Genomic DNA, 14168 nt, shown 5'->3' with positions numbered 1-14168 from the left:
TATCATGTAATAAATTACAAAATATGGTTCTCCTTTTGAATTTTTAGCCATTAAAAAAAATAAAGAATATCCTTAGCTATTGGACCATAGCATAATAGGCCACATTGCAGACTTGGTCCATGGTCAGGGTTTTGCTGACCTCTGTTTTAAAGGAGGACGTTTCATTATCATTCATTTAATTTTTCAACAGACATTCATTGTGAACCTATTTAGTATCAGTCAATGAAGAGTCCTAGGGTCTATAAAAATGAGTAAAACTGAATCCCTGCCCTCAAGGAGCTCAGTCTAGTTGGGTAGATCGATGCTTACAATGTGGTGGGCCAGAGGCTAGGATGGGTGTGTGAAGAAGCCACATCTGAGCAAATCACATAAATAGATGTTTATAAAATGAATGACTGGAAATCAACAAAGAAATGAGTGTCTGCATTAATGCAACTTTTCTTGCCACAAAGCTATAAATAAAAGAATATGCATAAGAAAGGGGCAATCAGTCCCTGAAACCCTAGCTCCTGTCCGCTGATCAACTGGATCTAATTATTCAAACTACCAACTTGCTGGTTCTGTGCTAGGTAGAGTCACACACAACATGCCCTTTAAAATACTCTGTAACCAGCAAAGTGCAGGATGGGATATTTAACAAGTCTTCCCCAAAATCTCAGTGTGTCAATATCTTTTCTGCTGCAAGTAACTGATCCCCAACTCTAACAATAAGGAAATGCGTTTTCTCAGAGCTGCAAAGCTCACTGGAGGTAAAGGAGGCCCCAGGCACAATGTAATTAGCTCAGTGTTGTCAAACTCCCAGGTTGTTGTTTTTTTTTTCTCTCTCTCTCTCTCATATCCCCACTCTATTTGCAATAACATTTGTAAGCACTGTATTTTGCCAGTAGCATTCCTTGTTCACATCCAGAGAGAGAGAAAACCTCTCTCTCAATCGTGGAATTTAAATTCTCTTTAGTCTGTTGGAGCCAACTTAGGACATACAATTTGCCCGTGGACATGTTGCTAGGGCAGTGCTGTGCATGGATTGGCTTAGATTAACTATCTGATGCAAAATCATTGTTGAGGAATTAACCATAATACTTTGCTCACTTGAGAAGAACAAGAGGGAAACATGGAGAAGGAAATGTAGCTAATTTGATTTTTTTTGGTTCCGTTTGTCCGTAATCAGCCTGGGCTTTTTCTAGATTCATGTTTTTCAAGTCTGAGTACAGAAATTTACAAAGTGTGGTCCAGGCAACCTGGTGTTCCTGAGACTCTTTCAGGGAACTCTAGAAGTCAAAATCATTCTCATCATACTAAGATCTCATTTGCAAGTGTATGGTGGCATTTTCCAGAGATTGAAGGACAGTGATGCCATTGCTCTGTCAGGTAATTGGATATGAGCTTGGATATTCTTGTATTTAAAAACCTCTCATCCTTCATTTTTAATACAATAAACATCAATAGCTGTAATGCACATAAACACAATCTCTGGTGTCCTCAAAATTTAAGAATATAAAGAAGCCCTGAGACCCGAAAGTGTGAGAACTGCTGAGTTCTAAGATCAATTTTAGAAACATTTTGTACAGAAATGGAATTAAAAATAGAGTATGCCCTAGATCACACATTTAAGTATTGTTTTGTGAATTTTTCTTTTGACTATGTATATGTGTGTATTTACATATATTAAATATACACATATAAATGTATTTAATCAAAAGAAAAAATCCACCAAACAATACTTTGTGTGTGTGTGTGTGTGTGTGTGTGTGTGTGTGTGGTTATAATATAAACAAAATGTTTTAATGTGGACTCCTGGGTTATTTGAAGTCCTGACACCAAAAAGCGAAGTTCCAAAAGATACATCACTTAAGGTCTGATTTCTCAGTTCTCATGTCTTATCTGAAAACCTATGATGTATAAGTTCTCTCCTAGCCTTATAAGTTCAGTTCAGTCGCTCAGTCATGTCTGACTCTGTGACCCCATGAAAGCACACCAGGCCTCCCTGTCCATCATCAACTCCCGGAGCCCACCCAAACCCGTGTCCATTGAGTCAGTGATGCCATTCAACCATCTCATCCTCTGTCGTCCCCTTCTCTTCCTGCCCTCAATCTTTCCTAGCATCAGGGTCTTGTCAAATGAGTCAACTCTTCGCGTCAGGTGGCCAAAGTATTGGAGTTTAATCTTCAAAATCAGTCCTATCAATGAATGGCCAGGACTGATCTCCTTTAGGATGGACTGGTTGAATCTCCTTGCAGTTCAAGGGACTCTTAAGAGTCCTCTCCAACACCACAATTCAAAAGCATCAATTCTTCGATGCTCAGCTTTCTTCACTGTCCAACTCTCGCATCCATGCATGACCACAGGAAAAACCATAGCCTTGACTAGATGGACCTTTGTTGGCAAAGTAATGTCTCTGCTTTTCAATATGCTATCTAGGTTGGTCATAACTTTCCTTCCAAGGAGTAAGCATCTTTTAATTTCATGGCTGCAATCACCATCTGCAGTGACTTTGGAGCCCAGAAAAATAAAGTCAGCCACTGTTTCCACTGTTTCCCCATCTATTTGCCATGAAATGATGGGACTGGATGCCATGATCTTAGTTTTCTGCATGTTGAGCTTTAAGCCAACTTTTTCACTCTCTTCTTTCACTTTCTTCGGAATTCACAGCAAAATCACATTAGAATAGAACACATACTCTGAATGGACTGGGTTGACCAAAAAGTTCTTCTGGGTTTTTCCATATGAAAACTGGAAAGAAGTTTGTGGCCAACCCTATATCTTAAGTGGTACACAATCATTGCAGCAGCCCATGATTTTGATTAATCACACAAATCTTTTCCTGAAGGCCTTTCTATAATAGACATTAATAAATAGGGAAAGCAAAAAGGTTCTGACTGCAAGCCTAGAAATCAAACTCCAACCAGCTCATGCTCAAATAAAAATATTAGACCAGTTATTGGGGCATCTAGGGCTTCCCTGGTGGCTCAGAGGTTAAAGCGTCTGCCTGGAATGCGGGAGACCCAGGTTTGATCCCTGGGTCGGGAAGATCCCCTGGAGAAGGAAATGGGAAGCCACTCCAGTACTCTTGCCTGGAAAATCCCATGGAGGGAGGAGCCTGGTGGGCTACAGTCCACAGGGTCGCAAAGAGTCAGACACGACTGAGCGACTTCACTTTCACTTTCATTGGGGCATCCTATACAACCATAGGAAGACCCTAGCTGCCACTGGAACATGGAGAAAACCAGAAGGACTCAAAGACTGCCAACACTCTGACTCTGCTTTTCTCTGAGGGCTGGATTCATTGCTTCCTCCCATGGAGTAGCCTCTCTGACATGGCAGTGGCCTGAGAACGCCTGCCTTTCCCTCACAATGGAGAAAATACTCCCTTCTTGCCATCATCAGTTGAAAACTCATTGGGAAGCACAGAAATAGGATGGGTTTAGATCACTTGGATTTCCCTGGTGGCTCAGATGGTAAAGCGTCTGTCTACAATGCAGGAGACCCGGGTTCGATCCCTGGGTCAGGAAGATCTGCTGGAGAAGGAAATGGCAATCCACTCCAGTACTATTGCCTGGAAAATCCCATGGACAGAGGAGCCTGGTAGGCTATAGTCCATGGGGCCGCAAAGAGTTGGACACGACTGAGTGACGTTCCTGTTAGATCACTTACCTTTGGATGAATACACGAGGGCCTCAGGGCACCCATGAGAGGGGCAGGAACTCGATCCCTAGAAAGGGGAACATTCCCAGTGAATGGGGAAATTAATCTGAGTTGAGATGCTCCCCAAATTGATGTCAACAGAAACAAGTTCAGAGACTTCCCTAGCGGTTCACTAAGACTCTGTGCTCCCAGTGTGGGGGATGCAGGTTCGATCCTTGATCAGGGAACTAGATCTCACGTGCTGCAACTAAGACCCAGTGCAGGTAAATAAACAAATATTTAAAAAATAACAATAAAGTTCAAGCTACACAGAGTGACCCCATTCAGGTCCAAAGGAAAATGAGTGTGTGTGTTTGCCAGTCAAGAGTTCAAATATTTCTCAAAAGCTAACAGAGTTTGTCAGAAGTACTGAGCCCCCCTGAGGGCTCAGGAAGAACCTCTCCATCTGCTGTCTTCCAGCCCCCTGAGGCTCCAGCAGCCCTGCCTGCTTCAGAAGGACCTCACGGGAGGTGGTCAGGGAGGCAGAACTCAGGCTGCTGCCTCTCATTGCCCATCACCTTCACTGTACAGCATCTTGGTGCAGGTAGAGACACAAATGTACAGTGACAAAACCTGGCAGGATCTGAGCAAGGATCTCCAAGTGAGTGTTTTGGACTCTTTTTTTTTTTAAAAAAAAAAAAAAAGCAGCCTCCAAGCTGTTAAACACCAACAATGTGTGATGAAGTTGCTGTAGCAGATTTTTGGAACTAAGACTGGGAACGTAGCAGCAGCGCACCCAAAAGCGGTTGGCACATCTGAGCCAGGGACAGGTCCTGCTCTCAGGCAAGAAGGAAGAAGCTGAGGCACAGCATGCAAAAGTCAGGAGGCCTAGAGTTGTGTCCTCAGGACCAGAGTGACTGGTGGTCAACACACTTGGGACAAGAGTAGGCTCCATAGTGGCCACAAGAGCTGGTTAAGGTTTGGATATCCTTGACCTCATATCTGGTGTCCCCTTTCCATCCCTGTGCTAGAAGCTCTCCCACATTTTTCCCATTCGGTCTTTGATGCCCTTGGTAAAAGAAATGATAAGACTCTATCCTGCTAGAGGAATTGTAAAGCTTACAGGGATGGTGTGCACGCATTTGGGAGGCTTCTAGGAAGTGTGTGCTTAGGCCATACAACTCCACCAGTTCGGGCTTCCCTGGTGGCTCAGATGGTAAAGATATCTGCTTGCATTGCAAGAGATCTGAGTTCAATCCCTGGGTCAGGAATATCGCCTGGAGAAGGGAATGGCTACCCACTCCAGTATTCTTACCTGGAAAACTGAAAGAACAGAGGAGCTTAGTGGGCCCCAGTCCATGGGGTCACAAAGAGTCGGACATGACTGAGCCACTAACACTCTGCTCTCTGCATCTCTCCACCAGTTCAGGGTCCGGAATAGAATGTGTGGGACAGCTGATTCAGCAGTGAGAGGTTTCCAAAGTCAAGGCAATGTCAGGTGGTATGGGGGTGGGTGGCCAGTCCAACTGATCCAGTGCCGAGGCAGGGGTGATCACCGCCAGGAATGTGTGCTTCCAAAGTCAGGTATCTGAAGTCAGGGAGTTGGCAGGAAGAGCTGAGTCAGGTGCACAGGCTTTGAGGGGGACCCACGTGCTGCCTTTACCTTGTGTGAACTTTTATTTTCTTAATATATATATATATATATTTTAATTAAAGTATAGTTGACTTGCAATGTTTCAGGTGCACAGCAAGGTGATTCAGTTATACATATAAACATACATTATTTTTGAAATTATTTTTGATTATAAGTTATTACAAGATATTGACTATAGTTCCCTGTGCCTGAATGAGCTTGGGAAGGCCAAGGTCAGAGTCATCAAGGGGAGGAGAGAGAGGGACACACTAGTTTGCTGTGTCCTTAATTGTGCCAGGAAGTCTTCAATTTGAGGACTGTTTCCCAGAAATGAAAACTTTTGATTTTACATTTCATTTTCATTAGTAAAATTTTCAAACATACTGACATGTAGGGAAAATTGTATGATGAACACCTGCAGATCCATTCCTTATGTGTAATAGCTACATTCTGTCACATTTGTTTCATCTGATTTTCTGTTAAAGTATTTTAAAGGAAATCCTGTACATTAGGATGTTTATTCCCCAAGTACCTCTGTGTGGTGCTGTGAGTGCTCAGTTGTGTCTGACTCTTGGCGACCCCATGAACTGTAGCCAGCCAGGCTCCTCTGTCCATGGGATTCTCCAGTATTCTACATTCCCAGGGTGCCATTCCCTTTTCCAGGGGAATCTTCCCAACCCAGGGATTGAACCCACGTCTATCTCCTGCATTGGCAGGTGGATTCTTTACCACGGAGCCACCTGGGAAGCCCCAAATACTTCATTACATATATTTAAACCTAAGAGATTTTTTTCCTTCTTAACACCAATCCTATTATCCTGGCTAACAAAATTCATAATTTCTTACTCCAGTACCCACGAAAATATCCACTAAACATTTAAATGTCCCCTTGTTCCCCAACTCTCTCTTACTCCTTTGTTGAAGCCTGGATAGAAGAGAACAATTCTAGAACACATGTCAGTGAGACAGGAAGGAAGGGGGCCACCAGCCCAGTCCCTGAGTATTCTAGACCTCTAGCAAAGGAAGCAGTTGGCATAGACTAATGGCCTAAAAGGGCTAATGATCGTTATCAGTGAATATATCTCCAACAATAGGATTTTTCATCAGAAGTTCAGAAGGCTGCCATTTTTTTCAGAGCTCTCAGGAGTGAGGCCAGAAGCCTGAGAAGTGGGCCTGGGCCATCTCTGGGTACAAAACTAAGAAAAAGAGAGATTAAAAAAAAATTTCTTAAGGTAAGCTAAACTGCTGTAACAGATCACCAAATGAGAATGGCTCAGAGTCAAGATGCTTACTTTGTACCCATATACCAGGCAAGTCACATTCTGGCCCAAGGGTGGCTCTGCTCTTGGCGATCACTCAGGAGCCAGCTGTCCCATCTATGACTTTGCAAATAGCCACGATCATCTCTAGCTTAGTGAGGGTGAATTGAATCAGGGGTGGGGGGGGGGGGGGGCGGGGAGGGAATAACTGAGGACCAAGTGAGAGGGTTTGGGGGCCAGATCTGGTTGTGGTATAGAACTTCCCATATGACTTTCAAAGAGGTTAGGAAACAAAATCTAAGGTTGGACTCAGAAGAAAGAGACAACTGCGGTGAAGCACTAGCAGATGCTGCCACAGCACAAGAGTCTCATCTCCTTGATTTAAGAGGCAGCTTGTTGCCAGGGAACTGGCAGGATCTCATGCAGGGTCTGTCAGTCATAAAGATCTCATGGGGCTTGAGATTGTGAAGTCAGGGAGAGGATGAGAATAGATTGCTTTTTCAGGTATCAATGAGGAAGCCCCATCTGCTACAACCTCAGACTGCAAGATCAGGGTAGCAGGTGCAAGAAAAGCTCATGAATTTCACTCCTACTGCTCAGTCCTGGGGGGAGTTCCTAAAGCCCAGTGCCAGAGTCAGAACCTCTGTCCATTCAGTGTGAAACTCTCTTGTCAAGTGGATAGTAATTTCCTCTTGTCCAAATGCAGGGGGAAACTGAGTCACGAGCTCTGATGTGTGAGAGAACAACTTCGGACCCAAAGTTATGCACAAGGGTTCGCAGCGAGAAATTGCTTACAAATGATTGAAACAGGGCCCAGACCCTGTGGGTCAGGGTTTCCAACAGGAGGCTGTGGATGGCTCCCAAAGAGGAAACCCCAGTCTCCACCATGGGCTAGGGGAACACGGGAACAGGCTCTAGAGCCGGGTCCAGTGAGCTACTTCTGTGAGACTCTTAAGGTTCTGTCATAGGATCATATTTTCTGACTGCTTTCTGTCCCTCTGCTTTCTAAGGTTCCTCGTGTTTCACATTCATTTCCACTTAGCACTGGGCTGATAAATATCTTAATGAACTGTAGAAACTTGACTGATGATACTGACGGTTCTGTGGGGCAGGAGCTGGGAGTGCCTGGGAAGGCAAGGTCCCTGGTGCAATATGTGTGTGCTCAATTGTGTCCAACTCTTGTGACCCCATGGACTGTAGCCCGCCAGGCTCCTCTGTCCATAGGATTTTCTAGGCAAGAATATTGGAGTGGGTTGCCATTTCCTCCTCCAGTGGATCTTCCCAACCCAGGGATTAAACCCACATCTCTGGTATCTCCCACACTGGCAAGCAGATTCTTTATCAGGAAGTCTAGGGAATTAGACACATGGCCCTTCAGTGTACAGATGGCAAGGGGCAGAGATGGCCATTGTGGTCTGGTCAGGTCACGTACGGAAGTTTCACAGGGCTCGATAGATATTTATTTATTTATTATTGAATGAAAGAGTCTTTAAATTCTATAGTAGGAATCCAACCACTTTGAGTCTTGAGCCTGGAGGCTGAAGGAGATTCTGAGACCATTGAGGCCAGTGACTCAAAGGATGCCCATTACTATCATCTGAGAAGAAATCTCATGCATGGAGCTCCATCCTGAGAGACCACACAAGGAATATTGTGTTGGGGGCACCTGAGACATGGCTGGCATCCATAGCACTGCCCATTGTCACATCTGGTGGCTGCTCTTTCTCCCCTTTGATAGATTCCCTACTTGACCCTCCCTCTATGTGCCTTCATAGAAGTGGGCAGATCTGGTTCTTTTCCAGGAACATATCTGAGTGAGAGAGATCTGAGAGGGAGTCCACGGAAACGGTGGGGGTCTTTGGAAGTTGAACGGACATCCAATCATCCATCCAAGAGGCGTTCCCAACTTTGCATCCTAGGGAAACGTGTGGCCACTGGTTAAGGAGTCAGAGTTTTTTTGTTTTTTATTTTTAAAGATTTTGTGATGTGGACCATTTGTAAAGTCTTTAGTGGATTTGTTACTTCTGTGTTGCTTCTGTTTCATGTTTTAGTTTTCTGGCCAAGAGGTATGTGGGATCTTAGCTCCCTGACCAGGCATCAAACCCTCACCCCGTGCATTGGAAGGCAAAGTCTTAACCACTGGACCACCAGGGAAGTCCCAAGGATTCAGAGTTTTAAACAAGCTGCAAGTTAAAGTGTTAAACACTCAGTCGTTTCTGACTCTGTGAGACCCAGTGGACTGTAGCCCACCAGGCTCCTCTCTCCATGAAATTCTCCAGGCAAGAATACTGGAGAGGGTTCCCATTTCCTCCTCTAGGGGAACCTTCCCAACCCAGGGATCAAACCCGAGTCTCCTGCATTGGAGGCAGATTCTTTACCACTGAGCCACCAGGGAAGTGAGATGGCAGGGTGTCTTTGTGCATAGGGGAGAGCTGAGCCCATTGTGGAGGTTGGGCTTAGGACTCTGAAGCCTGTGAGGGAGGAGACAGAACTTCATGGTGAACACGTTGGGCAGGGTGCCCCCACATCAGCCAGTTACCTCTTCTTGGAGTGAAGCAGAGAGCTCCTCACAGACCAGGTCCCGCATATCCCATGTTCTTGGATATTTTTGAGGGTGGCCATCATAAGATTTGGGCACCCATTTGTCATGGATATCCTAGCCACACCACTGCGTGGACGGCCAGGGATTCTCTTGCGGTCGTCAAAAGTGCGGGAAGGCACAATAGAAAATTAAAATGTCCCAACAGATTCTAAGTGAAAGTGAAAGTGAAGTCTCTCAGTCGTGTCCGACTCTTTGTGACCCCATGGACTCTAGCCTACCAGGCTCCTCCGTCCATGGGATTGGGGGCAATGGGTGTCTTCCAGTGAAGCTACACACTGAGCATTTCACTCACCTGGCACCAAGTTTTCGCTCTGCTCTTTTCCTTTATATAGCAAGCATCCAGGCTCACAGAGACCCAAGAGCCCAGAGAGCCACCTACCTAAAGTGCTCAGACTCTAAGTATATGTAGGAAACCAACAGTTGCTTGGCCTGGGGAGCTGGGGGGTGTTGTGGGGTCAGGGTGGACTGAAGACCACAGTTGGTTGTAGAACAATGAGCCCTTCCACTATCCGAATGTCTCTGAAAAATGGCTCTTTGGTTAAGAGTGGACCCAAGTTTAGTCCAGGTTATTTTTTTTTAAAGATTACAGAGACTTTACTGAACTTCTTTCCATTTATCTTTGGTCGCACTGGGTCTTTGTGGCTGTGCGTAGGCTTTCTCTAGTGGCAGCCAGCAGGGGCTACTCTAGTTCCGGTGCTTGGGCTTCTCACTGCGGCGGCTTCTCTTGTTGCAGCGCACGCGCTCTAGGGTGCCTGGGCTTCAGTGGTTGTCACATGGGCTGTCACATGGCACACGGGCTCAGTAGTTGAGGTTTCTGGGCTCTAGAGGGTGGACTTAGTAGTTGTGGCGCACTGGCTGAGTTGCTCCGAGGCATGTGGGATCTTCCCAGACCAGGGATCAACCCGTGTCCGCTACACTGGCAGGCAGATTCTTATCCACTGTACCACCAGGGAAGTCCTTATTCCTGGTTCTGGAGAGCAGAAGGGGAAAGGAAAAGTCAGCCCCATATTGGCAGAGGTTTTGGCCACGGATCCACAGTCATTCACAAGGGTTGAGAAGAGCCCGAGTCAGAGTTCTTTGGGAGGTAGCAACAACACAAGGGGGGAAACCATCCCTTGAGGAACTTTTTACCCAACACTTGCCCTCTGGGTGATAGTGACCATGACTGGAACTAGGGAGGCCCATGTGAAAGTGGGTGGGCCTTGGAGGGATCCAGCTCAGTAATAAGAGCCTGAGGAAAGGCCAGCCGCTAGAGGGATGCGAGGCGACACTACTGTCACAGGCAGTTGTTGCTGTTGTTCAGCTGCTCAGTTGTGTCCGACTCTTTGGGACCCCATGGACTGCAGCACGCCAGGCTTCCCTGTCCTTCACCATCTCCTGGAGCTTGCTCAAACTCGTGTCCATGGAGTCAGTGATGCCATCCAACCATCTCATCTTCTGTCATCCCCTTCTCCTGCCTTCAATCTTTCCCAGCATCAGGATCTTCTCTAACGAGTCAGCTCTTTGCATCAGGTGGCCAAAGTATTGGAGCTTCAGCTTCAGCATTAGTCCTTTCAATGACTATTCAGGGTTGATTTCCTTTAGGATTGACTGGTTTGATCTTCTTGCAGTCCAAGGGACCCTCAAGAGTCTTCTCACAGGTAGAAAGTCTCTCAATTGCTGAAATAGTACAGAGGATAGAGTCTCTGTTGGGAATGACGAGTCAGTGAAAACTGGGCTCCCCTCTACTTTTTTTCCATTTCTTCTATTTTTTAATTTATTGGCAAAAAAGGTGGTCATAGATGTCTCATCACTTTCATTTTACAAATCACTTGTTCCTATTTCCAACATTATTTATATGTGTGATATTTTTAGTCTATTTTGCTTGATGTCCTCAATTTTAATCTTTATTTCATTTTAACTGATATTTTTAATTGAAGTATAGTTTATTTTCGTACTTGCTAAGTCACTTCCATCATGTCCGATTCTTTGTGATCCTATGAACTGTAGGCTGCCTGGCTGCTCTGTCCATGGGATTCTCCATGCAAGAATACTGGAGTGGATTGCCATTCCCTTCTCCAGGGATATCTTCCCAAACCAAGGATCAAACCTGCATCTCTTATGTCTCCTGGATTGGCAGGTGGGCTCTTTACCACTAGAGCCACCTGGGAAGATATAGTTGATTTGCAATGTTGTGTTAATTTCTGCTGTGCAGTAAAGTGATTCAGTTATATGAATATATACATATTCTTTTTTCATATTCTTTTCCATGATGGTTTACCACAGGATACTGCATATAGTTCCCTGTGCTACACGGTAGGACCTTGTTGTTGGACCTTGTTGTTGTAGGACCTCTGTCCTCCATTTTCAAAGAGAGGCAAAGAGACAGTGAAAAATGTATTTCTGTTATTACTGTTTTCAGGCTTGTCCAAGGTAAAATAACATGGTCCCATCAATCTGTACAGAGGCAGAAAAACAAATTCATCTGAGTCTACTGTTGCTTTCTGTGAATCTAAGATGAAAGGTGTGTAGTCTCTGATCAAAGGCAAAAGACTTGAGTGAGTTGCCTGAAACCTGTCAAGGTGCCAACACATAACAGGGGGAGCTGTCTGACCCTCAGTGTTTAAGATCAACGATGTGGTGGATGTGGGCCATGGCAGAGCTGAAGTGGAAGATGTACCCAGAGGGAGATAGGCAGCTTAGAACTGGACTGGCTTGAGTGCGGGAGGCCAGGAACTTGCAGAAAGGCTTAGCAGGGATGCCTGAAAGTGCTGAGAAGGAACCTGATCCTAGTCCTTCTGGAATGCAGGGAACACATAGGCATACATAAGAATTCATGTCCAGTCCACCCTCAGCAGCTGCTGCTTCTTGGCCTGAGAAACAGACCTCAGGGAGGCTGGGGCCACACCCTGGCACAAGAATGAGCGAACTTCAAGTCTCCTGGCCAAGGTCTCAGAATGCCTGTGTCCTTCAGGATTTTTGCCCAGGTTTTCCACCTCATTTAATGTTAAAGTTATACATGAAGGCTCTCCTTCTAAACTGGGGTGTTCTGGGGACAACATCAGCTCTTTGATTCACTGGAAACCAGTTGCTATGGTTCTGAATAGATATGTCCCTACAAAGTTCATATGTTGAAATCCTAATCTCCAAGGTGATGATGATATTTGGAGGTGGAACCTTTGGGAGGTGATCTGGCCATAAGAACCCTCACATGCAGGTGGGCTCGGATTTGAAAATAACGGCTATGCTGCTGAGGCACAGCCTGCGGCTGGAAGATGTAAAGACTGAATTTCCCGAGAACCCCACCTCAGTTCTCTGGGCCAGATGGGCCCTTGTGGAGTTCCAGTTGAACCCAGAAGAAATGAGTGAGCCCAATCGTCAGTCAGAGACAAGCCCGGGATCACCCAGTCTACAGGAGGGGCCAGGCTTTGGGTTCTCTTGAAAGCAGTGGGAACTAGACTCAGTTTCCCTCCAGGGTCAGTGAGATCCAGGCCTGGAGTCGCCCCAAAGCCAGCAGAAGTCAAGTCCTGAATTCCACCGACTTCAGTCAAAGCCAGTGAGGAGTCATCCAAGTTCTCCCAGGACCAAGGTGAAGCAGACTTGGAATTGTGCAAGAATAAGGAGGAGCCGACCCTGGGGTCCCCCGATATCAGTTGTAGCCGGGCTCAGGATCACTAGAGCCTTACCTCGGTCAGCATCTCTGGGTCCTGAGCCCTCGAAGCCACTACAGGAGCTGATCCCCATGGGATCAGCATGAGCAGAGCAAGCTATCTTCTGCCAGGCAGCCGGCAAGAGAAGGCCTCATGCCAAAGAAGTGAAAAAGTTCTTCTGCCCAGGCCCCTGCGTCCAAGAAGCCAGAGGAGGAGGAGGTTTCTATAATCCCAAAGGGGAAGTGCAAGTCTGGGGCGGGTGTGGAAGGACTGCTCAAAGAAGAGGTTCTCCCAGATGGTTCAGGACAAGCCCCTGCGCACATCCCGGCACGAAAGATAAAAGACCGGCAGGAGAGGAAGCTGGCCAAGGACTTCTCCTGGCATCTGGAGAAGGAGCGTCGTCGCAGGGAGAACTTGAAACGCCGCCTGCAGGAGGAGCGGGAGGCAGAGATCGTCCAAGTGATTAGAAACCCTGCCAAGCTCAAGCGGGTGAAGCAGCAGCAGCTGCGATCCATTGAGAAGCCAGACACGCTGACCCAGCTGCAGAAACCACCGCCTCAGCGGCCGGCAGCCGAGGTCTGAGCTCAGGACGGCCGAGGCCTTCTGTGGCCAACCGCCGTGTCCACACGGCAGTTCTCGGGCCACTGGCCCCACGCCTCTGCTGACCCGGCACTCGGGCTCCATGGCTCCCAGACAGGGGCACCACCCGAGTCGGGGCTCTGAGCCTTCAAGGGCTGGTGGGCAGATCTCCATGGAACAGGGGGAGCCTGAAACCTCGCAGACTGGAGGCGGGAAGAGGGTCAGCGTCCTCCTCCCCCCTCCCATGCCCCCTCCTTTCCAAGTGCCTTCAAACCAAGAAGAGTAATTTCTGGTTCCTCAGGGAACTGATGACTGGAGGGGTGACTCCCCAGAATGTGTATGCTCTGTCTCAGGGTCCTGGGTCCAACCCAGGCCAAGAGGCCGGAGTCAAGTGTCAAGCTCCCCCCACTCACACCTTCGCAAAGGCTGCTTTTGGGTCTGTCTGCACCCCACTGACCCTGTCACCCAGCAGACTCAATCCGGCTCCACCACACTTTTTAAAACTTAAGGTTAAAATGGGGAGGTTGGAAGAGGCAGGGTACCTCCAGCTCCCCCTTTCCTGTCCCAGACTCTGCAGAAGCCACTCCCCTCCCACCTGAGTTCTGATTAACTCATTACATCCAGTCTCCAGCAGAAATCTGTATGGAACACCTGCTGTGTACAGGCACAATTCTAGGTATCAGGGAATACAGACAAAAGTTACTGCCTTCAAGGAACTTTCATTCTGATGGAAAAAACATAATAAACAATAAAGTGTAAAAAAAAAAAAAGAGCCCTCACGAATGGGATTCAGTTCAGTTCAGTTCAGTCACTCAGTCGTATCCGACTCTTTGCGACCCCATGAA

The 14168-nt window shown here is 46.8% G+C and overlaps 1 pseudogene; it reads left to right on the top strand.

Moving 5' to 3' along the window:
- The first annotated feature begins 12338 nt into the window (after positions 1-12338).
- On the top strand, positions 12339-13326 carry LOC138071580 (coiled-coil domain-containing protein 86 pseudogene; annotated as a pseudogene).
- The last annotated feature ends 842 nt before the right edge of the window (positions 13327-14168 follow it).

This window comes from Capricornis sumatraensis, chromosome X (genome assembly GCF_032405125.1).
Source record: "Capricornis sumatraensis isolate serow.1 chromosome X, serow.2, whole genome shotgun sequence".
In the NCBI taxonomy this organism is placed as follows: Eukaryota; Metazoa; Chordata; class Mammalia; order Artiodactyla; family Bovidae; genus Capricornis; species Capricornis sumatraensis.
Note: the sequence above shows the minus strand (reverse complement) of the source record. Positions and strands in the feature narration are given on the sequence as shown.